This window comes from Urocitellus parryii, chromosome Y (assembly GCF_045843805.1).
Source record: "Urocitellus parryii isolate mUroPar1 chromosome Y, mUroPar1.hap1, whole genome shotgun sequence".
In the NCBI taxonomy this organism is placed as follows: domain Eukaryota; kingdom Metazoa; phylum Chordata; class Mammalia; order Rodentia; family Sciuridae; genus Urocitellus; species Urocitellus parryii.
The window spans coordinates 34011280-34039175 of NC_135548.1; the positions used below are offsets into that span (position 1 = coordinate 34011280).

General features: G+C 40.2%; 1 non-coding gene and 1 pseudogene across 1 annotated transcript; both read right to left on the reverse strand.

Annotated features, from left to right (window-relative positions):
• On the reverse strand, positions 1–27821 carry LOC144251021 (vitrin-like; annotated as a pseudogene).
• Positions 10410–10481, reverse strand: Trnaa-agc (transfer RNA alanine (anticodon AGC)). The gene has a single exon. It is a non-coding gene; the product is annotated as a tRNA-Ala (tRNA).
• Positions 27822–27896: the final 75 nt, after the last annotated feature.

Here is a 27896-nt window from a genome sequence, read left to right on the forward strand (position 1 = left end):
TCAGTTCTGCTGCTTTGCATTGAACTCTGTACAAATGTTCTGGATGACCCTGGGGTTGGATTTGTACAGGTTGTCAAACTCATCCACAAAGAAGGAGTGGTCTCTGGCAGGGTGAGTGGCAATGACCTCCAGCTTGTCCTGTGCAGCCCATGCAACCCCTATTGCACAGGTGATCACTCCTATGGGGACAAAGATCAGATGAAACAAATGCCCCTAAGAAAAAGTGTTGTTGATGAATCTTTGCCTTTTTGCTGCCCTGTCAGCACAACCCAATCCCAAATCAGAAATATGTCAAGCAAAAGAAAAAAACTCCCATGGAACTCTAGGCTCTAGAATTAAGACCAGGTATGGCCATTCATTCAAGAAATACTTTTGAGCATCCACTTCAGACAGGAGGTAACAATCTTCAGTGGGGAAAATGGAGAGACTGCCTGCTGTGATAGTTCTTGATTTGGTTGGGGGCAGTTGGATATCAGGTACTTGACCTTACTCTACAAACTCCTATTCCTATACCACCTTCAGGTTAACCAGGGTGGATGCACAGGATGGCCAGGAAACAGAGGGCAGAACCTGAGGTGGTCTTCCTGCCCAGGCACCTGCCCTGCAGCCCACTTTATGCCAGTGGCCCATCTCATCTTCTAGGTGTACAGTCCTGCTTATTAGTAGCTATCAATGCTTCACATAGCTCTGGTCTAATATGCTTTCAGTTATCCATCATTCTGCATATTATCTGCCAGTCCCTTTTCTCACCTCCCAGCTTCTTTTCTCTGAATATTGTCTCAATTAGGAGAAGTTAGCCTTGGGTTTTAAAATGCTGGTTAAGTGGCCATGGGAACTGAGCTTAGACTGAGCAAGCCCATGTTTCTGCTCAAAGAAAGAAAGAAAGAATATCCCCCTATAAAGACTAGAGAACAGTATGCAACTTTTCAGATCCTTGAGACCACCCTTGCACAGAACCTTCTACTGTCAATTCTGACAGATGGTTGTTAACTCTGGACTTGGATTATCCTAGGAACACAATGCTCATTGCATTTTTAGATGAATCACAGTGTTTGGCTGAGCAGGAACCCGCCTCCATGTAATTTGTATCTATTGGTCCCAGTTCTTTAAAGCTTCTCAGAATATGAGAATATGATCCCCTGAGAACTCCCATTTCCAACAGTCTTCTCATTCCCTCACTTCCTGGGTGAGGCCCAAAGAAGGTTTCTAGAGAAATAAGTGAGGGTGGGACTAAACGTGAGCTTGGACAGATGTGCTGGAAAAAGCCCTGAGCTGATGAGCCAAGAGCTGGCCCATGTGCCACTCACTCTGGGATTTGGAGCAGGTAGCTTATGACCCTTGAACCAACTCTGCTGATGTGAGACCAAGGGAATTTGTGACAACTGGCACAAAGAACATCACCATCTCACCATTGTGAAGGTGCCCCACAGACTCTGCAAAAGGCAAGTCCCTGAGAAGACTTTGCTGGAATGCATTGTCTAGATACTTTGGTTTCTAGAAGTCAGCACCACCCGTTCATTAAGAATTGTCTTAGAAAGGATTTAAAGCAGCTCTCAAGAATACAAAAAATCCTGAAAAAATAACCCATATTAAAAGTATGCACAGAAAAGGGAAAAATAATTGACCACTGCATTGTGTGAGTTTTGTACCCTAGCACTTAGAGGTCTCCAGTTCCTCTGACTACTTTATTCAGTTTTATCATTGTTATTGTTACTATTTTTCTTTTTCTTAGTTGTAGATGGCTAGAATACCTTTTATTTATTTATTTTTATGTGGTGCTAAGGATCAAACCCAATGCCTCACACTTGTTAGGCAAGCGCTCTACCACTGAGTTACAACCCCAGCCCATTTAATATTACTATTATTATTATCATTTTGGGTTTCTTCAGGCTATTATATTTTCATGCTATTTTATGGCACTTTTGAGAATATATATATTTATATATATATATATATATATTAATTAATTAATTCATAAATGTGATTTATTTTCTAAACACTTAAGTACTTTGTTCATTTTTGGGGTTCTTTTAAATAATTATTTCTTAATTTTAGGTGGACACAATATCTTTATTTCATTTTTTTTATGTAGTGCTGAGGATCGAACCCAGTGCCCCATGCGAGTACACTATCACTTGAGCTACATCCTCAGCCCTCATATTTTCGTGTGTTTTTGAGCCTTCTCTCGACAACTTAGACATTTTTATATGGAAATATCACTTTTAAATATTCTGAATCAATATTTCTTAGGGTTTCCCCCCAAACCCTCAATATCTAATTTACAAACATAGTACGACTTCCTTAAAGAACACTATTAGTCTTTAAAAGGTATTAAGGACAAATTGGTGTCTTCAACACAGCTAGGGATTTGTTTTTCTTTCATAGAAAGTGAAAAATAGAATTTCCTTTTAGTGCCTCAAGCCCTGGTGGGAAAAGCCTCAGGATGTAGGAGGTCAAGGAAAGGCTCCCTGTTTTCAAAGACACTGGGGGAGTCTCTGGCTGCCCTTCATCCTTCCCTCTTTGCTACTCAGACACCTGCAATATTTGCTCCTCTAATGGCTTTGAACATTTTTGAGAGTCACAGACAAAACCAACGCACAGAAAAGCAGAGCCTTCCTTGCCCTCCAAGGACAGCCTCTCCCTGCCCTAGAGAGGAGCCTCAGCAGCTGGCTGAGCCAGATTCCCCCTACCCTTCTGATGGGCGGCCATGGCTGGTATGTGCACGTCATCCTAGGTCCTGCTGTCTTCGGTGATGAGGATCATCAGCTTCCTCTTGTTGGGCTTGGACTTCTTGAAGAGCTTCTCCAGGGCATACTGGATGGAGGCGCCAGTGCTGGTGCCACCACTCCAGTACCCCACCCTCTTGATGGCATTGAGGATGTCAGGCTTGGTACTGTACTTGTCAAACCCAAACTCCAGCTGCTGCTCGTAGGGTACTGCACGGCCTGATACGTGTGTCTGTGTCTGAAATCTCAAACTCCTTGCTGATGTTGGCCACAAACTGCAGGACTGTGCAGAAGTTGCCTGTCCCCACACTGCTGGAGCCGTCAATGACAAAGCCAATGTCGGCTGAATTTAAGCAGGTCTTGCTGCAGGCCAGGCGGTCGGTGTCACAGACCCGCTTCACCAGGGGCTGCATGGTCTTGGGGAAGCCCAACCAACTCTGCACGTTGAAACATTGGTTCTGCACACAGCCTGGAGGACAGAGGGGAGGGACACTCACCAGGTCAGCAGTCAAGTCCCCCAACCTGGCACCCTTACCTTGGGCCTTCAGGTGGGTGAAGAAGCAAACAGACTCCTGTTTACTGGGCTAGTCCTTGTTGATGGCTCTTTCCCTTTCTGTTCCCCTATGTAGGCACTTGCTGAGACAAAGACCTCTCCAGTAATCTCTGAAATCACTCCTGTCTCCACAGATAACAATGCCTCAGTGGGAAGTCCTTGTACTAGGCAAACTCACAGGGAGATGTAAGTCACTGATTTCTGCTTCAGATTTATGCCTCTTCAGCTCAATTCATTTGTACTGGCAGCCACCCATGACTCGCATTGGTGGGCACCAATGCATGAGAAAATTAAAGAAAGCTTTTGTTATCCTGGGGAAAACAGAGCACACCTAAGAAGTGACTGAGGAATGTTTCCAGAGCAGGCTGCACCCACTGAGAAGGGGCCCCAGAGTTGCTGAGTAGTCACATGGGTCAGGGTCGTACTAGGTGCTCTTGGAGAGATTCTCTCATTCAATCCTCACCTCACCCTAAAAGGGGAACAATGACCCCCCCATTGTTAGAGAACAAACTGAGGGCCACTACAAGGGCACATGCCTGAGTTCCCCAAACTAGATTGCCTAGCTGTCTGCCTTCAAAACCCAAGCTCTGCCTTCCAGACAACCTTGCCAATAGGCAAACAAATATTTATTTACTTGTGCCTAAGCTTGTTCCAGAAAAAATTCAAGTCAGCTACAAATAAACATTGAGCAAACTTGCTGGTGTGTTCCTGGAAGTGACAGGGCTAGTGTTCCTAAGGTGGAACATTTGAACATTTTTTTTTTGAGAGAGAGAGAGAGAGAGAATTTTTAATATTTATTTTCTAGTTCTCGGCTGACCCTACATCTTTGTTGGTATGTGGTGCTGAGGATTAAACCCGGGCCACACGCATGCCAGGCAAGTGCACTACCGCTTGAGCTACATCCCCAGCCCTAGGTGGAACATTTCTTCCTGTCCCTTCCTTTGCGGGTCACAGAGCATGTCTGACCTCATGACTACGGATGAATCTGTATAATTAAAAAATTATTTTGAAACTAGTAATGGCTTAAACATTCCAGGAAAAATACATGTTTTCTTTGATTTGTAAAAACCTAAAGCAGGTTACAAAACTTTCTATGGATGAGGCGGCACAAGAGGCTGAGTGCTGGTAGGAAGCTTATCTTCTGGATGGAGAGGCAGTATCCCTATCGAACAGCCTGTGTGAGATTCCAGCAGCAGAGAGTGGTGGTGCTAGCCAGGGACAGGTGGCCATTAGCTTGAGCACAGGGCCTTTGTGGTGTCACAGCAGCAGGGCCAGAAGCAGGGTTGGGACTATGCTTTAGAAGGCCTCAAGAACAAAGAGAAACAGTGAAGGGTTTGGAGCAAGAGCCCCAAAGTTGGAAGAACTCTTTATAAGCATGAGTTGGGCTTCACTGTTAAATCTCTACACAGGAGATCCAGGAGAAAGGCAGGTAAGATGTTAAATACTGACTTGAAGTGGGGAGATGTCACTGGGCAAGAGAAAGAACAGAGAGAAAAGGGATGCAATTTGGGATCTGATGAGGAATTCTGGGATGGATGGGGCTGTTCATGCAAAGTCCTGAGAAGGAGATATTTTGGGTGGGAAAGATGATGATGAACTTGGCTTGCTGCATGTAGGACTTCAGGTTCTGACAGGGCTTCCGAAAAGGGAAAGGTCACCCAGGTATGATGGCACATGCCTACAATCACAATGACTTTGGAGTCTGAGGCAGGAACAACAGCAGGAGACTGTCTAAAAATAAAAAGGGCTGGGATATACCTCAGTGGCAGAGCACCCTAGGGCTCAATCCATAGTATGGAGGTACTGGGAGAGAGTCTTTCATCTGAACAGAGAAGACTGTACAGCTCAAGAGATGAGAACTGAAGCTGTGGCCTTGGGAAGAGTGGAGGAAGAGACGATTGTGAAGGAAGATGGATGAACAGGATCTAAGTCCTGAAAAGGTCCATGTTCAGGGTACATAATGGAAGAAAAGAGCAAGTGAAATAACAGCTGCACAGGGCCAGGAAGCCAATGAAGAGGATTTCATGGAGCAAGAAGAAGTCAGCAGCCTGCTATGCTGCAGGAGGTCCGGCCTTATTAGCTCCAAAAACATAATAATAAAGTTGGAGGAGCATCATGGACAAGATTTTGCCAGGCGTGATGGCACAGTCCTGAGATCCCAGCAACTCAGGAGACAGAGGCAGGGATCCCAAGTTCAAGGCCAGCTTCTGCAACTTAGCAAGATTCTGTCTCAAATATATATAAATAAATAAATAGATAGATAGATAGATAGATAGATAGATAGATAGATAGATAGATAGACCTGAGGATGTAGCTCACTGGTAGAGCACCCCTAGAATCAAACCCCAGTATGAAACAAATAAAAAATAAAAAATAAAAGACATGTCCAAGCTTGCTGGCTCTGTTCCTCCATCCCTCCATCCTTTCTTCTCTCTTTTTCTGTCCTTCAGTTGAAGCTTTGCCTTTGAAGGAAGGTTTATGTGGACAACCAGTGGAAAACACCAAAGGTGGTTTAGTAGACTGGAAAAGGAAGCCAACTATCCCATCTGTCCTGCCTCACGTCCAGCCAGACATCTCAGCAGAACCCAGAAGTAGCATTGGAAACATGACCTGCCTGAAATGTCGCAACACCTCCCTTCTCTTGTTTATCAGATTAATTTGTAGCATGTTTGTGTGAAAGTACATGTGTGTGTGTGTGTGTGTGTGTGTGTGTACATACATGTGCATGCTCATGTGTTTGTATGAAGCCTTCCTGGACTGCCTGGTCGAGGTCCCTGATGCTGTGGGAGGAACAAGGAAGAGCCTCCACATGAGACCTTTGGAACACCGCTCCTGCCTTCTGTTCCCAAGCTGCTGGCCTTGGGTGGGTGTGAGACTTTTCTTTGAGAGAGTAATTTGAGGTTCCTTCATTGGAGATACCACTACCTAGATGTGAGATTCATACACTTTTGAAAGCCCAAGAAAACAATCTTCCTGGAATTTCAGCTTTTCAGAGTACGGGGAGCTTGATTGTGGGTGAGTCTCTGGCAATTACAAACCTTGTTGGCAAAGTTAGGCTCCATCACATACTGCTTCTCATTTTCCACAGCAGCTTCTACAGTGATGAAGAAAATGTTGATTCCTGATTCTCTTGCAAGCCTTGAAGCCTCCTCCACTTTGTCTGTGGGCCAACCATCCACCATCACTATGGCCACATTGGGAGCACCACCTCTGTTTCCATTGGCTTTGGAAAAGAAGGTCTTGGTCACAAAGGACATGGCCCAGCCTAGAAGAAAAAGACTCATGCTTGAAGGGATTATGCAAGTGGTAAATTCAGAAACAGATCACAGCAGCACAAAAAGATCCAGAAAAACACACTCATTCCCTCCCAGTTTGACTGTTCTATTTTTTGAACCACTTTAGTTTTAGGTGTACAATTCAGCAGCATTTGTGAGTGTACAGTTTAGTGGCACTGGGGCACATTCACAATGCAGCTGTCACATCACTCCCTTAGTTTCATTTTAAGCCTTTAATTTCTAATTGCCTTGAAAAAAGTTATAGGGACCAGCAAGTAGCAGGGAAAGACTTTCATAGAAATAAAGGGACTCTTATTTGCTTGGGTACCAGACTCACTCTAAGTCTCTAAGCTGCCTCACGTTGTGTCCTAGAGCACAGGATCAGGGGAGTTGAACTGGAGTGACAGTAGCCTTCTCTGGGCTTCCTAAATCCTGGGAGCTGCTGGGCCTGCAGGGCTGTATTCTGTGGTCAATGGTCTTTCTGCCAGTTCCAAGCCAGGGGCCCAAGTTTGGCTGTCCAGGGAAGAGCTATACCAGGAACTGAGAGACTGTGTTCTAGCCCTGGCTGTGCCAACCACTGGCTGTGTGGCGCTGGGTGGTCCCTAATGGTCTCTGGGTCTAGACTTCCAGGCCAATGATCTGCTTCAGCTAAGTGCAACAGTCATGAGGCTTTGTGAAACCTTGAGATGCCTTTCTCCCATGTGCAGGGTCTCAGGACATTTTCAGAGTCAACTAGATGACAAACTATCCTACTTTCCCAGCAATTTCCCAGTCTCAGTGCTAAAAGTCCAAGTTCCCCTGGGAAAATTGGGATGACAAGGCTCCCTTGCTGGGTTGTGTGGAAGCAGTGTGTGTGTGTATGTGTGTGTGAGAGAGATGTGTATGTATAGCCATGCATCCTCTGAAATTATACACAGGATCTTTTGTATGAGTACTATCTGGGTAGCAAGGCCATACATATTCTTTTTGGAGATTCTCAAATGAGTCCCTAATAACAGCTAAGTAAATATTATCACACTAAATGCTTCTCTGGTTTGGGCAGTATAATATTACCTGTCAAATGAAAGTATCAAATGGTTACATCTAAAGTCCTGGAGAAGTGTCTTAGTGAACCCCTGTGAACTGTCTGCACTGAACCTGGTTGCTAAGGGAAAACATTGGCTGCTAAAAACTGCTTCCATGGCCAAGGCATAATTTCCATCAAGTCCCAAAGCTTCCAGTAGTCCTTTATGGCTCAATATTAGGCACCATAAGGGAGCCAAAAGATCACTTTGACCCCACCTAATCTTGAGACTAGTTGAGCCCACAGTGAACCAGTGCTTGAAGCACATTCCACCCACCTTGCAGTGGATTTTTATTGTTGTTGTTGATTCCTTCCTTCCTTCCTTCCTTCCTTCCTTCCTTCCTTCCTTCCTTCCTTCCTTCCTCCTTCCTCCTCCTCCTCCTCCTCCTCATCCTCCTCTTCTTCTGGTACTAGGGATTGAACTCAGGGGCACTTAACCAATGAGTCATATCATGAGCCATTTTTTTAAAATATTTTATTTAGAGACAGGTTGTCACTGAATTGCTTAGGGCTTTGCTAAATTGCTTAGGCTGGCTTTAAACTTGCAATCCTCCTGCCTCAGCCTCCAGAGCTGATGGATTACAGGCATACACCACTGTGAGGGGCTTGTAGTGGGTCTTGAAACCAGATGCTGGATGTCTGAAAAATACAATGTCCATACTCTCTTGCATCTAGGTTTTCAGCTTTCTTTTACTTTCACAAATTGATATATTTACATGAGATTTAGAAGATGACAGCAGGCAGGGGCTGTACTTTTCTTTCAGCAGTTTATGCTGATGAGAATCTGTAGAGTATTTGACTTCTCTTGGAGCACCTTTGACAGACATGTTTGTGTTGGTTGCTAGCTTTGATGGTGTTAGGAGAGAGGGTGCAGAATAGCCCTTTTGTGGATAAGAATGGGTCAGGGAGGACTTGGTTCTGGAGTGGCAGCTGTAGAAGAAGCTTCCTAATTGTAGGCTTCCTGCTGAAGCAGGTTCCTGAAGAGGTTATGGTGGCAGAATTCAGAAAGTTGTTTCTAGATCTTGGAAGAGGTAGCAGCTCCTTTGGAAGCCCTGTTGCAAAAAAAACCTCCCAAATTCTGCTTCTTCAGTCCTTTCTATAATTCTCATAATGTTTAATGCTCTGAAATAAATCACTTTATACCTGAACCAGCTGGTTGGATTCTGTCCTCTGAACCCAAATCCTGAACCAGAGGCAGAATTAAAACCTGTGCTACACTGAAAAAGGTATACTGATTAGGTTGAAACACCTTTCTGATCTCCTCAGGGAAGTTAATTGTCTTCTGAAGTTTTTCTCCAGTAAAGTTTTGCTCATGGAAGGATTAAGTGGAGAACAAGTCAGAAATCAACTTTATCATGTTTGTAATGAAGATGCTTTTGAATTTGGGGCATGGAGAACAGCAGCTTGGTCAGTGGTTATTTAACATTGTTCACAAGTGACAGGCTCTGCATTTACTTGATTCTTATGTTTGATGGCTACAAAATGTTCTCTCAGGGTTGGGGGAGGAAAATAATTAATCAGATTTATTGTAACTCCCTCAAGGATAAGATAGTTCTACACCCTGCACGTAGATTCTCCATGCCAAGCAAATGTGGCCCACATCTCCAGTCCTTTGGATTTTGATGGTATGAACAGGTTCCCTGAGAAGCATATAATCATCCCCCCTTGTGTCCCCCCAAATCAGGCTAACATTTAGACATTAATTACACATTGGCATGGGTTCTTTGACAGTCTGAACACGGTTAGTGTGAAAATGTGAAACTGTTGTTTCCTAATGCCCCGTCACCTCTGGGTGAAATGATAAAATGGAGTTTCTGAACCGGCTCCAGTGAGGATTACATCTTGAACCTCTGTTTCCCCCTCCAAAGGCTCAAACATCACAAAAGATTCATCTTGAAATAGAGGACAAGACTCTGTTTGCAAAGTCATTGCTGCAACAGTAGCCGATTGGAACAAGACTCCCAAGGAGCACTGAACTGCTTTCTGATGGAATTGGTGGTGGGATTTAATGTTCAATCTTGGCAACTTGGAGTTCAACCAGGAAATAGTCACAACAGCAGTCCTGCTTGTCCCGAAGAATGTTGGCATCCCGAGGAACCAAGCAAGCTGGAACTAGATGACACACATGTTTTGACAATTCTTGCCACCTGAACTCATTATAATACTTTAGAAAAGACACAGATGTTACATGAGTCATTACTTCATGGATTCTTTTTTTCCTCCTTTAATATAGAATGTTAGAAGACAACCACATAGAAAGAGAACCATGGCAACAAGATAGAATTATCTGAAGTGGGGTCACATACCTACATTAGAAAGCCCTCCTCTCTGGGTAATTTTCTCAAAAGCTGTCTTCAGGTCTCGAGAATTCATGTGAGTTTTGAGGTTAAACTGGTTAGCAGGGTTGTCATTGAAGAGGTAGAACAAAAAAAAAATAAAAATTAGCTCAAAAGTTATTACTGTCAAGAAAGGTAAAAATAATACTTAATTCTTTTATATACAAAGAGAAGCTGCTTCAAAGCCTTAAACTGTGGTTCATAAAATGTTCCACTGTAGGCAGAGTGATAGGAAGACAGAGACCGGGATCCTTCACAGGGGATGGAGAGAGGTTATTTCAGAACTGTGACACACTGTATGGGTGTGCAATCCATGTAGTCAGATGGGGGTTGGTTTACTGCTTTGCTACCACCATTTGGGATTCTTAACAATTTTTGAAAGAGGACCTGCATATTATGAGGATATTTTGGGCTTTAGGTTACTAAGTCCTCAAGTGTGGGCATTTTTTTTTAATTTGATGGTACTGGGGATTGAACTCAGGGCCTCCTGCATGCTAGGCAAGAGCTTTACCACTGAGCTACACTCCCAACCCGGGAGGAGACTTTCAAAGCATCTTTTCCAAGATCCCCAGAAGTAGATCAATGAGAAGTTGCTTTGGGCGGCAAAGGTGCCTGACAGTAGATCCCTACTGAGTTCTTGGGGATAGACAATGCAGTCACCAGGGAACCAGTCACCAGGATCTAAGAGACAGGAGACATTCTCTGCTTCTTTTCCCACCCTTCCTTCTTCCCTCTTTTCTAATCTTCTTAGGTATCTCAAGGTGATCTGAGTTATTTCCATAAGCTGTGCTAATCAAAATGGCAGGTGATGTAAAGCTGGGGTCAGGAGATAGAAAGCCACTTTCAGGGAAGACAGGAAATTTAAAATAAGTTCAACCAAGGTAAGGCCTTGGGGCAACTCCCCACCAGATGAAAACTAAGTCCCATGGTGAGGATTAAATGAAAACAAGTAAAAACAGCAAAGCAATCAGGAAATGGGGAATTTTGGACCTCTTAGCTGAGCATCAAGTGTCCTTATCTGAGGAGGTAGTCACACACTTACACTCTTACAAAGCAATCCAGTGATGGATGGAGGCTCAAACCTTTCTTTTTTTAATATTTATTTTTTAGTTGTAGTTGGATACAATACCTTTATTCTGCTTAATTATTTTTATGTGGTGCTGAGGATCGAACCCAAGGTCTTGCACATGCTAGGCAAATGCTCTACGGCTGAGCCACAACCCCAGTCCTCAAATAATTTCTTTATAGTAACAAAACCCAGACTCATGTACTCCCATTGTTTGGCTTCATATTTTGGCTTTCAAAGCCTCCATGATTTGGTTCTAACTTATGGTGATACTCCTCTCTCTTTTTCTCTCCTCTCTTCTTCTTTTCCAAGATATCCTATATTCTAGTCAAAATGCCAAAATGAACTGATCACTCTTTCCTGTGTTCTATACCATCTTGTTACTTTGTTTTTGTTTGGTTTCGTGGTACTGGGGATGGCATCCATGGGCGCTTTTTGCCACTGAGGCTGGCTTTGAACTTGCGATCCTCCTGCTTCAGCCTTCTGAGTGGCTGAGATTACAGGCATGCATCATTACACCCAGCAAGTCTTGTTATTCCTTGTGGTCATGTTTTTCAGCCACCACAATCACTGGCTTGTAGGGGACAGTGACGTGTTACCTAAAAGAAACACAGGGATCCATTCCTGTGTACCTCTGGTCATAGTAGTATCATCAACAGATCAACACATTACCTATTTTACATGCGTTTGTCTTTGAAGATACTGAAAGTTAATATTTCTTAAAAATTAATGATATGTATGTTTTTTTAATAATACAACATTAGGTGAGAAGGGTTTAATACTTTTCTTGACCTTGGATAATGTGTAAATGTCTTTGGCTTTCAGTCTCATAACAGTGCTGTTCATTAGGCTTTGTTTGGTGATTTGCTTTTTAGTCAGTTGTCACCTCATGAATTCCTGAGTTTGGTCTCTTTTCCATCTTTTCCACAGCTTCACCACACATGGTAGATGTTACTTAAGCACTTTCTGAAACACACTCACATACCAATCAGCAAATCTCCTCTCCTATTGCTGAAAGTACCAAATTATCAATTAACATTGAGCTCACAACCAATGGCACTATATCTCATGCCTGAGGGAAGCTCATCTAACTTTTGTGACTTTCTCTGGAAGCCATAGCACAGCCTTCTTGTTACATCACTATTAACTATCAGAAGCAAAGAGGTTATTACAGGAAAAACATAGCTTTCCAAAAATTGAAGGAGCCAAATGGGGACCATAGACAACTTATAAATAGGTGGAGGATAGGTGTCCCAAAAAAGCTCTCAAAACCACAAGGAAGATGTTGTTAAGAATACATCAGAGGCACCAGGCACAGTGGTACATGCCTGTAATCCCACTGACTGAGGCGGCTCAGGCAAAAAGATGGCAAGTTTGGGGCCAGCCTCAGCAACTTAGTGAGACCGTGTCTCAGAATGAAAAATAAAAAGGGCTGGGGATGAACCTCAGTGATAAAGCATCCTGAGTTTAATCTCTAGCATGCCAAAAAAAAGAAAAAGAGGTACAATTTTGATTAAATAATAAATAGGAGCCACTCATATTAGGAGCTAAAGGTAAACTCAGCAGAGGAAACGAGATGGTGGATTTCTTCCTTATGTTATTTTTTAAAAGTTGAAAAGGTCACTACTCCCAAGTGCTTCCCTGCAACCAATGAGCCAGAAAACACTGTATCAAGTATTGGACAGCACCCACAACATTCTAGGCCAATCTGACAAAAAATAAATGCAGATAAGTCACTGTGATTTAAATAGCATAAAAGGGATTAAGACCTAAAGGAGGATATGGAGAACTGGAGGCCATCCTGCAGATTGTAGTATTCCTGAGGGCTGCTGAGCTGGCAAGGTATGAAAATACAAAAGCACCTTGTACAAAACCAGGGTTCAAAATGGTAGGCAGGAGATTATAGGCCTTATATCTCCCTATTATGCCAAGTAAGCACATGGAGACTAAAATAAAAGATTGATTCACAGAACACTGATCAGCTGGGCTCTGCTGATCTAAGCTGGGCTGGGCCAGACAGCTCTGCTTCTTGCTGCAGGCCTGCGGGTTGGCGGGAGGAGAGGGGGGGATCTCTCTTCTACAAGGATGTATACTGGGACAGCAACTTTATAAGAGAAGTGCTCATGGCAAAGGCAAAGCAGCAAGAGGACAATGGAAAACACGTGGGGATGCTCAGAACTGGCACATTGTCATTTCTAGCCAAAGGAAGTCCCATGACCAAGTCCAAAGCCAAGAAGCAAGAATCTACACTACTCAGGAAGAGGCTATGGCAAGAGTGTGAATCGGAGGGGAATGAAAAATTGGGACCAGTAGAAATCCAGTCTAACACACAGGTCCTTAATAGTCACCTTTCCTTTGTCCTTATGTTTATTGTGAATCTTGAAATAACATTCAACTGAATTTTTTTAAAAAATTCTAACTCATGAATCTCTTCATTTTATTGCTTAATTTATTTATATTTATTAGAATTACAAACATTGCTGGTCTTATTTAAGTTCATTACTTGTTTTTATGTACTATTCTTAACTTTATTTATTGATTGATTTTTAAAAAAAATTTATTAGTTGCTCAAAACATTACAATGATCTTGACCTATCATACATTTTATTTAAATGGGGTATGAATTCTTATTTTTCCACATGTACAGATTGCAGTATCACGTTGGTTATGCAGCCACGTTATTTATTTTTCTATCTTCTGATAGAATAACCACCTGTTCTATGTTCCCTCCTCCCTCTCTGTTATTTTCAGAATTTATATATTATGCTTCTGAACTTTTAGTGTTGTCCTTTCATGTGCAGCTATAAAAAATTTAAGTTATTTTTTACTTGTACGCTCCTCTTAACCTGATGAGAATCCTAGGCCTCTTTAACTCTGACCTCATGTCCCATAGTTTTTGTTAATAATTTTAATATTACCCTTTTGCAATACAAACTAAAGTGTTATAATTCTTATTCAAAAAGATTCTTAGATTTAATACACAAGCATATTTTATTAGGTCCAGGTGTGTCATTGTGTCCTTTTTCCCTGTACCTTCTTTCTGAATTTACATTTCTTCTTGTTGATAAAAAAACATTCAAAAAATAAGAATTGATAGATACTTAACATAATAACCTCTATGTCTTTAGATCTGAAACCTATTATCCTTGCTAGCTACTCTTCTGACAAAGGATTAATAGCCAGAATATATAATGAACACAAAAAATTAACACCAAAAAAAAACCCAATCAATAAATGGACAAATGACCTAAGTAAATATTTCTCAAAAGAAGAAAGGCAAATGGCCAACAAATATATATAAAAAAAGGTTAAATCTCCTTAGCAATCAGGGAAATGTACATCAAAACTACACTGAGAGTTCATCTCACTCCAAATAGAATGCCAGTCATCAAGAATACAAATAATGGGATGGGGATATAGCTCAGTGGGTAGAGTGCATGCCTGGAATGTACAAGGCCCTGAATTCAATCCCCAGCACATTTGTGGGATGTATTAATGTATAAAATGGTTTTTTTTTTTTTTTGTATGTGGTGCTGAGGATCGAACCCGGGCCGCACGCATGCCAGACGAGCGCGCTACCACTTGAGCCACATCTCCAGCCCTAAAATGTTTAATTAACATAAGAGATTAATTACAAAGCACGAACTAAATGAATCCTAATTCTGATGAAAGTTGAACATAAACACTTCATTAGCAAAATGAAATGGCACTTGGAAGAAAATGAAGTTCCCAGCCATGGGGCAGGTGAGCCGGAGTCCTCTGCATTGCTTGAAAGCCCCCAAACCAGGGCTTGGTGTCCAGCTAGAGGGTCCTGTCACTGTGCACAGTCCAGGATTGGCCCACTTGAACACCAAATTCCCTGGTTTAGCAAAATTGTATTCTCAGTGACTTCAAATCAGTTCCATGACCTGTATAGACTGAGTGGGTTTATGCTCTCTATTGATCTCTGCTTCCTGCCAGCTTCCTTCACCCTCCTCAGGTGGATCTTGTGTCTGCTCCTGAGGCTCTGGCCTTCCTAGTGGTCTAGCCCCAACTGTTGCTTCTCCTCCCTCTTCCTCCTCAGTTTGTTTTATTCACATTTGTAGTTTTAATACTAAGTATATGATGAACTCTTTCAAATTCTTATCTCTAGACTCTCTTATAAGTTCCCTTAGCTATTATTCATCATCATTGTGATACTGTTGTTAAGTACTGAATATTTTTGTTACCCCACAACCAATATGTTGAAATTCTAGTCCCCAGTGGAGACTAGGCATGCAAAGATGGGCCTTTGAGAGGCAAATAGGTTAAGATGAGGTTACCAGGGTGGGGTCTTCATAATGGGATTAGTGTCCTTATATAGAGAAAGAAAGACCAGAAATCTCTCTGTCTACCATGTGAGAACAGAGAGAAGGCAACCATCTATAAGCCATGAAGAGGACCCTCCCCAGGAACCAAATCTGCAGGTACCTTGACATTAAACTTTAGAGTCTCCAGAATCATAAGAAAAAAAAAATTGTAGTTTAAGTCACCTAATTGATGACCTTTTGTTATGGCAGTCTGAGGCGACTAATACAACTTTGTAGATGTCTCAAACCAAATATGCAGAAAGAAGCTTGTAATCCTTCTGACTCCCTGTCCTGATTTGTGGTAGGCCCATCCACACAGATGGCCAGGTTGTAATCAGAGCATTGGTGCATCTCTTGATCTGGCTTTATCATTCTCCTTTTTCTTAAAAAATACTCCTTGTTGAGGTATAATTCACATATTATAAAATCTACCTATTTTAAGTGTGCATGCAACTCAATGGCTTTTACTATGTTCACAGAGTTGTATATCTACCCCCCCAGAATCAAAATGTTTATAACTCCAGAAAGAAACCCCACAACTTTTGCCATTCCACTTTTTCTGTTTCTTCTGGTTACAATCAACTCTATAGATTTACTAATTCTGTAAGTTTCATACAAATGGAATCATACAATATGTGACTTTCATTTAGCATAACACTTTTGAGGTTTATCCCTGTGGTAGCATGGACCAGTTCTTTATTTCTTTTCAATGGATAGATAATCCTACCATCATTTCTTCTGTGGTAAATTGTACAAATTCCTGATTTGTTCCTTGCTTTACTATTATTTCCTTTAGTGCTTTTTCCCCACTCTTCCCAGAGGAATCTGTAAGCATTACGCTGCTTAAATCCCACTTAAGATCTTCCAGTGCTTCCCACTGTTTGCAGGACATCCAAACTTCTGGGTGTGTCATAGCAGTCCTAAGGTGCTTCCCTTCACTACCCAGACTTTTCCCACCCCATCCTACTGTGCCCTTGGCGCAGTCATGGGAGCATCTGTTTTGCCTGTGTCCTACAGGTGCATCCCCTCTCACCGAATGTCCTTCTTCTAAAATTCAGCCCGGAACACTCCGGCTCATCCTTCTTTACCTACTCGTCATCTCCTCTTTGGGTTTCCACAAGACCTTGAAGGCAATTCTATTAGGCATGTGCCACTTGCTCTAAGGATTTCTGTGTACCTTTGAATTCCTTGAGTCCCTGTCTATCCTCAGGGCCTGGATTGTAATACAGGCAGAACTTGGTAAATGTTGAATAAATAAATGATTAGAGATAGAAAGAAATATACTATGTTGAATTATCCTGTTAGTGGCTCACAAAATAATAGCAATTGGAAGATTTGTATTTGAGCACATGTGTTGAAAACCTTCAGTTACTAAACATCAGCCTATTCTTGGATAAACCCCAAGAATGGCAAATCAAATCTACCTTTAAAAGGGACACAAATTTTACTGCCTGGAAATAGCTTAATTTACTTATCAAAAATTCGCTAGATATACTGCTGACCACTCTTTTTTACCTTGACACTAATAGCTCAAGGATCTCAGTCAATAACTGTTTCATAGGAAGTACCTGCTTTTGAATTTCACTGAGCAAAATGCCCTTTGCACACATGCAACAAATTTCGATCATGTGATTCTTGTGACTGAAGGTATGATTAATAGATGTAGGTATCAAAGGACTCTGTTGCCACATACTAAATCTAAGCAGATCAAACAGAATTCATTTTTAGGAATTGGGTGGCTGATCCTCACTGAATGGTCAGTGTCCTTACCTTATTATGAAACTGAAATTAATTCCATGAATTTTGTTTGATACCATTTTTAAAAAATATTTAAGTTTGGTAGAGTTCCTACTCTTTCATTCATAGTGGCAGTATTAGGATACCTTCTGAAAAGTTAATGGTTTTGGGCAACAGGTGATATTCAGAGACAGAGTGTGGCCTCTATATTCAGAAGTACATAAGAAGCCTAAGTAAGAACTGAGGTTTGGACTGAGTGGTAGAGCATTTGCCTATCATGGGTGAGGCACTGGGTTCGATCCTCAGCACCACATAAAATAAAGGCATTGTGTTCATTTACAACTAAAAGAAAAAGAAAAGGAAGAAGAAGCCTAAGTAAAATGATAGACCCAAACATCAAGAGTTAGGGAAAATCAACATATCTACCCAAATACCTCTCCTTTCCATGTACATTCCTCTTCTACCTGGAAAATTACTTCAAGTAGCTAGCTGGACTTAGAATTCAAGTCCTGGACAGTAAAGCACTAGGAGTTTCCCTCCATCCCATACCCTAGGGCACTTCTCAGTTGTTTTCTTGGGTGAACCTGTGGCTGTTGAAGGCTCATAGGCAATAAGAAAAGCAATGAACCTCTATAAAGAACCTCACTTTCCATGTCCAAACCAGGGGATAAAACTTCATGTATGTTATCAAGATGATTATTACCTGACAATATTATTAGGCCATCTCAAAATCCTCCTCTTCTGGCACATGAAAAAGAGCAATGGCACTCAACTTCTGGAAAGACTAGTCTTCCATATGCTCTATCCAAGGCAAAGAATTTTCAAAGAAAGAGTTTGGGTGATAGCATAGAACCTATGTTTGATTAAGAGAGTCATAGAAGGGGAAACCCCAAATCTATAGACTCCCTTCAAATTTTTGGCACATGTTCAAACGTGATTGTATGGAATGAGATTCTGAGAATCCTCAGGGGAAAAAAAAAACATCAACAGGAAGACTTAAAAAGTCAAGGAGAGATTTCTGCAGATATCCACTGTTGGTGAGACAGAATTTGAATCCCATGTCCTGCTGAATTAGATAGTCTTGGCAAATATCTCAGGTTTTTCACTGAGTCTACAGAAAGGGTATGACTTAGAATAAAAAACACTTTCCAGGATTAAGAAAACCACCATAGGGCTGTGGTTGTGGCTCAGTGGTAGAGTGCTTGCCTAGCACATATGAGGCATTGGGTTTGATCCTTAGCACCACATATAAATAAATTAAAAAGGTATTGTGTCCATCTAGAACTAAAAATATTTTTAAAAAAAGAAGAAAACCACCATAAGATTGATAGCAAAACCTATATAGATGACCCTGACAAAACTTAAAAATAAAACATAACAAAACCTTTTCAAGAGATATTTGATCCATCAATAACTTAATTGCTTGAAAAAATACAAGCGATATTTTCACAGGAAGATAACAGAATCGAGAGTTTCTAAAATGTATTATCCATAATGTTCAAAATACAATTTTTAACAATGCTATACAAATGAATAACATAGGGAAATGTCATTCAGAGACAGGAGTAGGGTAATGGGTGGGGGTTGAGGAGGCAGTCAATAACAACAATATGAAAGGGGTGAGAGACAATCAGATCTTGGAGTTAGCAGACAAGGACTGTAAAAAAATATTCTGATAAATATGTTAAATAAGCATGTAAATATAATGGTAGACAAGGTGAAAATGCGAAATTGAAAGAATGACATGGGAATTCTAGATCTGAAAAGTACATTTGAAATTACAAATTTATTGAATAGGATCAACACAGATTGGACACAAGTGAATATACTTCAAGGTATGTCCGTAAAATTATTGAAAGAGTTTCAGAAGCACAGAAAACGGGGGAGGGGGGAATGAACAAATTTCAGTGACCTGTAGGATAGCATCAAATGGTGTATCATATATATAACTGGAGTCTAAAAAAAGAGAGAGAGAAAAAGAGGTATAAAAAATCACTTAAAGAAGTATTGGTCAAAATATTCCAACTTTTAGTGAATAAATGACAAAACAAAAATTATCAGAATACATATAAAAGAAAAACACATTTACGGACATAATGATATACTGCTCAAAATTCATCCAGAGGGAGGGAAAAAGACACATTATATACAGGAAAACAATGATAAAAAATGATTATTGAGTTGTCATGAGAATTATTGGAATCTAGGAAACAATGGGATGATGACCCATTTTTAAGTGGCAAAAGAAAAGTCTACAAGTCTATTTGGAATTTAAATCCATTGGGAAAAAAAGAACTGTTTGCCATCAGTGAGTGGTATTGTTCCTAAGATAATTACTAGAGTCATTCTTATTTGTTAGACTTGGAAAGTAACATAAAAAAATCAGTTTCCAGTAATGGTGCCCTACAGCAACTCTCCTATTGAAAACAGCTATAAATTCTGTACAAAATATTTTTACAATCTTCTTAAAAGAAACACAAAGCTGACAAGATAACAAAGAATGACATGGTCAAAATTTGACAAGACAAGGGAATCCAGTTAAGTACATGGAATAAAAGCCATTTTTTCCCCTTTTGGGTATTGAACAATCAGAAAAAAAACTTGAACTTTAGTTTGGACAGCTATGTAAGACCCAAGGGAAAAAAATCAAAGACCCAGACAATCCAAAATAGAAGAGTCTGAGAGGTAACATATTTCACACTAAGCTAAGACACTAAAGAACAAACTCAAAGCAAAAATGGCATAAGTGTAGTGACACTCAGATGTATTTATAATCATAATTTATATCAGCTGGATGTTCAAAAAAATCTTAGCAATGAATTCACTTTAAAGTAGCTTTGAATTTTGATAATGCCTCCAGATATCCACAAGAAGCAAAAACAAAACCCTCCTAAAGAAGACACCTCTATCTCAGAGCTCATATTAGTCTTATACTTTCTAAAGGACAGTGAGTAGAACACAAAAATAAACCAGGAATATAAAAGAATAAGTCAAGTCATCATGAGCAAGAACTAGAAAACAAGAGACCATTCAAAGGCTCCTCTAATATCTCAAGTGTAAGAACTACAGAGACAGTAATTATGAAATAACTACTAAGTTTAAAGAATAAAAGATCATTCTGAAAATATCTACTACAAACAGAATGTTATTTGGAGGGGGATAAAAAATACCCAGCAGATTTGATTGAAAAAATAACCAAGGTGAATGTCAACAAAACCAAAACTTCACTGGATAAAAGGATTAGAATTAAGACATGAGAAAATGAACTAGAAGATAAATGAGAATAAATTACCCAGAATAGAACAGAGATGACATGCATGGTGGCACACACAAGTAATCCCAGCTACTTGGGGAATGAGGAGAAGATTGCAAGTTTGAGGCCATCATTAGCAACTCAGTGAGATCCAGGATCAAAAAAAATAGGAAAGAAAGAAATTCAGAGATAAAAAGATGTAAAATATAGACTAGAGAAAAGGAGAGGACCTACGATATACATATAATTAAAGCCTTTTTTCAAAAAAAGAAAGTGCAATCAGAGACATATTTAAAGAAATTATGAGAATTAGACAAAATTAAAGAAATGCCAACCTAAAGATTTAAGAAACCTAATAAAGTCCCAAACAAAATAAAAAGGAATCCATACTCTGACAAATCAATAAAACTACAAAACACTAAAGACAAAGAAAATATGAAATGTAAAATAAGAAAGTGGCAAAACACAATAAAATATTTGTGTCTGATATATTAAATAAAATAAGTAAAATGCATTCTGTCACAACTAAGGAGAACAAATAAAAATCATAATAATAAAAAGTAGCACTAGTGTGGCTCTGATTACTTCTGAAAGTTTTAGGAATGAAGGAGATATTAGGGCTAGGGTGTGCCTTAGTGGTAAGTGTGTGTTTAGCATGTCTAATGGCCTGAGTTTGAACCCCAGAACCAAAAAATAAATAAAATAAAATCAACAATAAAAAGAAAGATAGTGGGACTGGGGTTGTGTCTCAGTGGTAGAGCGCTCACCTAGCATGCATGAGGCACTGGGTTCAATACTCAGCACCACATTAAAAAATAAACAAAATAAAGGTTGTGTCCATTTACAACTAAAGAAGAAATTCTTAAAAAAAAAAAAAGAAGTAGTATCTGAAAAGACTTTTTAAAAGAGTAGCTGGATCTGGGCATGATGGTACACACCTGTAATTTCAACAGCTCTGGAGGCTGAAGCCGGAGGATCTGGAGTCAAAACCAGCCTCAGCAATTTAGCAAGGTCATAAGCAACTCAGTGAGGCCCTATCTCTAAATAAAACATTAAAAAGGGGGTGGGGGGGCTAGGGATGTGGCTCAGTGGTTAAGCGCCCATAGGTTCAATCCCCAATACCAAAAAGAAAAAAAGACATCTGGAAATTTAAGTGACAGAGCTTATAAAAAACTATTTCATTCTTGATCATTTAATCTTTCTCTCTCTGGCCTTACTTTACCTATACCTAAAGTAAGGGTTATTTTCAAAGTTAGTTCCAGCTCAAAGATTACACTGTCATTATATACTTCAGTCAGTGGGAAGTGATTCAAATTATAATATTCTACTGCCTAAACATAAAATGCTAGCTATCATCAGAAAGAACAATGGAAATAAAAAAAGAAATCATATCCCAAATTCTATAAAGCTATCCATATATGGAAAACCAACACAAGTGTTGAAACTGCCAAACTTTTTTTAATACATACTGTGTGTTTTGTATATGTAAAAACAAAAAACAATAACTAAAGCACTTGTTCTTAAACCTTGCATATTACAACTATAAGGTAGCTTTAAAAAATGAACAAACAAACAACAACAACAAAACCCAGTAATGCCAGGGACCATATTTCCAAAGACTCTGATAAATATTATTGATTGGTCTGGGGTGGAGCCCAGGGAATATGTAACTTTTAAAGTTCCACACATTATTCTAAGACTTCAGCAAGGTTTCAGAAATGTTAAAACTTAAATAACAAATAACAAGATATGTTTTAAAAGAGTAAAACCTCATAATTAAAGCTTGTGAAATTATCAAGGCTATGAATAGAATGAAAAATGAACCTGCTCACAAAATTATACCATACCATCATGGGGTTTACCTGTTCCCAAAATAAAGAAGTTAAAGGACCAATTGAAATTGAGGATTAGTTGCATAGAGTAGTAAGTGTGTACAATGTTACCCAAGGTATAATGCAAACTTTAGATAATTATATTCAGAAGAGCTCATATGAATTCCAAGATAATAGATGCCTGGGGGTTATCAAAGAGAGCAAGTACTTTCAAAGTATATAACTATTTTGAAGCAGATACTCAAGATCATCATTCCTATTAAAATGTCCTTAGTGCAAGGGTCAGAACCAGAATACTAGACTGCATGGACCCAGGACGGCACATACATACTCTAGCTTTGAAAGAATTCATGACTGAAGATCATACTTTTCTCTGGGGATAAAAGAAATAGAGTAAAACTTAACACAGTGCATTTGCTGCTATTTATTTATTCAGCACTTATTTGTGTTATGTACCACACCTGTACCAGATACTTTAAAATAACTCATTTAAGTCTCACAAGGCAATTAATTATCCTCACTTTACACACAAGAAATCAAGGCTCTGGAAGGTCATTTTGGCAAATATGTATTAAAGGCATGATATACAACAGTAAATTGTAGAGCATGGAATTAAACAAAGATCTATACCACTGTGCCTTTCACAATATTTTATATATTATCATAATAACAAAAATAAACATCATTTTAAGTGCTTACTTTTTCCACTTAAATGCTTAGAAAGTCTTCTCCACAGTTTTATGAAGCCACTTCATCAAAAGATATTTCAATCATTTTTGACTCCCCCTTTTCTCAAATTTTACATCCAACGCCTAGTACATCTTGCTGGTTCTATCTTCAAAGCTGTTCAGAATCCATTATACTTTGATGACATAACAAAAAATACATTCATATATCCCTGCCACCCTCACTCATTTCTAGCCTGAATTAACTCAGCCTCCTAACTAGTCTTCCTGCTTCTTCTACCCTTCCACATCTATTCTCATTTTGGCAAAGGGATCTTTTTAAAGACAGCCATTACCTCTGCTCTCTGATTAAAACATTACAATGGCTGTCCATCTTGCTGAGGTATAATAGGCAAGACTCAGTACTTCTATGACATTATTTCTTCCATCAGCTTTCTCTACTCTTGCCACATCTGCCTCTTTGTTATTCCCCAAACATTCCAAGCATTCCCCCTTCTCCTGGCTGCTTCCCCTGCTTACACAGCTTCACTTCAGGTTATTACGTTTTCAGGTTTTAACTCAAATGGCATCTTATCAGTAAAAGCTTTCTTCCCCTCTCAAGGATTACACATCCCCCTTATCCCAACAGGGCATTTATCACCTTCCAATCTGTTATGTATGTATTTATCACTGTCTGCTCCCAATTTAAACTTGATTAGAGCAAGATCTCTTCATTCTCTCTTCATTGTTGTATCTTTTCTGGTACCTCAAATGGGATACAGCATGAGGTAGGTACTTAAGAAATATATGCTGAATGAAAATATAAATTATTACTGACAAAACCCAGATTCATGAATACTCCAGCATACAACCTCCACACCACATGCCCTGCACAATCTTATAACCAACAACATACAATTCTAGCACTTTCTGGTAAATATCCAAGCCTCTTCCAATTCTACCACACATAATCATCAAAATCTAGGACCAAGCCAGGAACAGTGAGTGATGCACACTTATAATTCCAGTGACATGGGAGGCTGAGGCAGAAGAATCATAAGTTCGAGGTCAGCCTCAGCAATTTAAAGAAACCCTGTTTCAATTTAAAAATTAACAACAAAAAAGGAGGGATGCTGAGGATTCAGCTCAGTGGTAAATCACCTCTGGATTCAAACCCTAGTAATCCCCAAAAATCTAGGGCATAGGTTATGGGGAAGGACCAGGAATTAAACCCAGGGGCACTTAATCACTGGGCCACATCCCCAGACTCCTTTTTACATTTTATTTTGAGACTGAATCCAAGTTGCTGAGGCTGGGTTTGAACCTGTGATCCTCCTGCCTCAACCTCCCAATATGCTGGGGTGGTGAGCACTGTGCCACTGCTCCCAGCTAGGGCCACTAATTTTTGTGTTTCATATATTTGCTTTCCTAATAGTTAGAAATTTTCAAATACTGACCTTTGGGTTCTCTTTAACTCAAAGTATTTTCCTCCAGCACTCAATTCTTCCCTCTTATGCTATTCTAATAAAATTAACCTTCCTAGCAAATTAGAAACTCTGATTCTTCTACATATTCTTTATTTTCTATTTTACTAACTAGACTACATGTTTCTTTGGGGTCTTTAGCACAATGTCTCATATACAGAAAATATTCTCAAATCTTATTAGTATTCCTTCTCCAATTCCTTTCACACATGTAAAACTCAGTAATACCTTGATTATTCTTTTTTTCCTCCCATGAATAGCCTATTCTCTTAGAGTGGGAGAACATTGCCAAAAGTTAATAGACAGTCTATTAAAATATGCCTGGGGAAATAAATGACAAAAGTTTTCGGTACAATATAGCTGTTTCCTTACTCTCAAAATCTGAAGGTGGCAGAGGCAGGCCAGGTAGTTGGGATCTTGGATTGCCTTTGAAAACTCTGCCTTGTCAACTTGAAAGAGCAGAACTGACAGGTTCCTGAAGGGACAAATTAGACAGAATATTAAATCTTTGTTGGTGTTAATCACATAAGAAGAAATTTTAAAATGATCCATATTTTTCATCAAAATTCATTTAACTATTTTATTTCCTATTGTTTTACTAGGAATATTTCTAATGGCGAAGAAGAAGAAAAATGAAGTGAAATGTTTGAATTTAATGATGATCTGATGCAAAAAAAAAAATGTTTTTTTTTAAATTTCCAATTTCACTAATAAGGGAGACAAAGATCACAGAATATTGCAAACCCTCTTCCCCTTTAATACTTAGGTTCAGAAAATATGAAAGAGTTCTTAAGTTTATCTATGGGAACTTAATTTAGCACAAGTCAAGACACTGTAAAAATGTATTGTTCTTAATATGATGAGCATGAATGAGAAACCTTCCTTAAGTTTAAAGTGTGCATGTGTGTGTCTGTGTCAAAAAGTAAAGATTGACAACACAGGAAAATCAAAAAGTTTAAATGTGAGGGAGAGGGTGAACAGGACAGAATGGATTAGAAATTCTCAAACTCCTACTTATAGTATTGAGTTCTTTTTTGTTTTTGACCAAATTAGCATGACTTATTTTACAATTCCTAAATCAGAAATTAAAATATAAGCTGCTATATAAAAAATCATATCCTGCAAATGCACACATTAAAGTTAAGCCCTGCCTTTAACTCTTTCTTGAAGCCTGAAATCCACAAGCTCATTTACACAATGCATTACTAATAAAGGTAAAAATGTATAAGCATTCAAACATGTTGGGTACTATATAGACATGATCAGACTCATTCTAAGAAAACTTACAAATTTCAAATAGACTATATTAGAGCACCATAACAGTAGAAATGAAAGTCACCAAAGAATATAAACATAAAACTGTAGAAATACAGACTTAGAAGAAATCATAGACACCATGGACCACTTTCACATTCATTCAACCTGTTCATCCATTATCTCCATGAGAGATCTTCCCTAATGATCCCATCTAAAACAGCTGCCCCATCACACTTTATTCCTGTACGCTGACTTGTTTTTCCCCACAGCTGTTACCACTGTAAACCATTATTCTACACAGCTGCACTTGCTTATTATTTGCCTTCAGACTAAAACAAACTCCAGGAGGGCAGAAGCTCTGTCATTTTTGTTAATCCCATAACCTAGACACACATGGTGTGTATTCAGTAAACATGTCATGAATATAAATGATGAAAGTGAAGCCCAGAGAGGTTAAAGGATTTCCTCTAGATCACAGAGCCAGCAGCAAGCATGGTCCTTATTGATAACCCTGTCTACTATAATCTTGCCTTGTTGGTCTTTCCAGAACCACTTCTCCACAAAAGCAGTCTGTTTTAGCACATGATTCTACTTAACGGATTTTGCCCTCTCTCTCTGCCAAAGAAAATACATGTTACAAAAAGAGGTGAGGGGGGGGGTTAACTGGATAGCATTTTAACTTCAAGTACTTTACAAACAAAAACTGTACTCAAATTTCCTAAGCATATAGGACTAGCCCCTAAAACAGGCACAACCAATAACAGTTCTTTAAGTTCCTCCTGAAATTAAGTGTGTGTTTTATAACTTTTTTTTTAATATATAAACTTCTACAAATTTCTCATTATATCAGTTTTATTTTTTTTTAATTTTATTATTTTTAGAGAGGGGGGAGAGAGAGAGAGAGAGAGAGAGAGAGAGAGAGAGAGAAAATTTCAATGTTTATTTTTTAGTCTTCGGCGGACACAACATCTTTGTTTGTAGATGAGCGTGCTACCGCTGGAGCCACATCCCCAGGCCTGTGCTTTATAACTTTTAAGAACCAGCACTGAAAACCAACTTACCAACTCAGAATGGCCTGTAAAGTATCAACTCACTTTCATTCTTCTCAGGGCCCACAATAGCTCACCTCTGGATATATTTTATCTGGCAGATTATGTAAGGCAAGTAATTAATACTGAAGCCTCTTTAGCTCCTTTAAAAATACATGCCAGTCTCACAAAACATGGAACATAAAATTAACTCTTGGCAAGTTTTAGATTCTGAGAACCGGAACCATCTGCAAACCATGACTGGACCACAATTACCTAGGTCCTTCATTCAAAATCCATGAAACTAAATGAAACACAGGAGCGGTGAAAAAGAAGAAAAGGCCAGAAAAAAAGACATTCACATACAAAAAAAGGGAGTTGATATTTCTAACACTATTGCCCAACATCAGTCTCTCACTGAAAGCCAAGGCCCCAGGGACACAACTTGGGCTGTCTTCTTGGATCACTTTCCTTGCAGAAAGAGAAATCAACTACCAATACCTTTGGCAGATAACGTGTCCAGACCTAGGATGGGACACGGTAGGACAGCATGTTTTGCACAGTGTCTCTCAAAACTACTGTCAGCCCAATTAGTAAAGTAAAAGGGACGCCCTAAGATGTAGCATGGCAGGAGCGTGGAAATGAGACTGGGAGTTAAGAGTGGGAAGCAGCAGAGGAAAAGGCGCGGGGAGGGTCAACAACGCATCCAGAGCTGGAGTGAGAACCCGGGTGGAAGAAGTGGGGTTAGCGAAAGCCAAAGGTGAAGGGAAGAAGGGGATGAGGTTCTGGGTGGGATGGTGGCGAGCCAAGGGGGAAGGGACCCGTCGCCGGCTGCAGCAGCCTCCGCCAGAGGCCGGAACCCCTTAGCACCGCCGGCGCCCGCCGGGGTGGTTGTTGCTGAAGAAGACGCACGGACCTGCCTTGCTTGGCCATGGCGGCCGCAGAAACCCAGGGAGCTGCCCAGGCGCCCAGCAGCTGAGGCAACGGAGGCAGCCAGAAGCACCTCCCACTACCTCCGCAGCTCCCCGCCCACATCCCAGTCAGCAGGGAGCAGTCGCTTGGGCGCTGGGCCAGCCTAGCCCATGACGGGCGAAAGTGGGTCAACTGCGGCTGCGCCGCAGTCCAGCGCCTGCTGGGAAATGTAGTCGCGGGGCGGGGCGCGGGAGGCCAGCAGGCTGCGCCTGGGCTGGGCGTGGCCGAGGTCCTGCTCCGCCCCATCTCCACCGAGGGGACTTGGAAGCGCCCCACCCGGGTTTCTTCTAGGTCTGGGCTAGGCGGCGCTGTGCCCCGCGC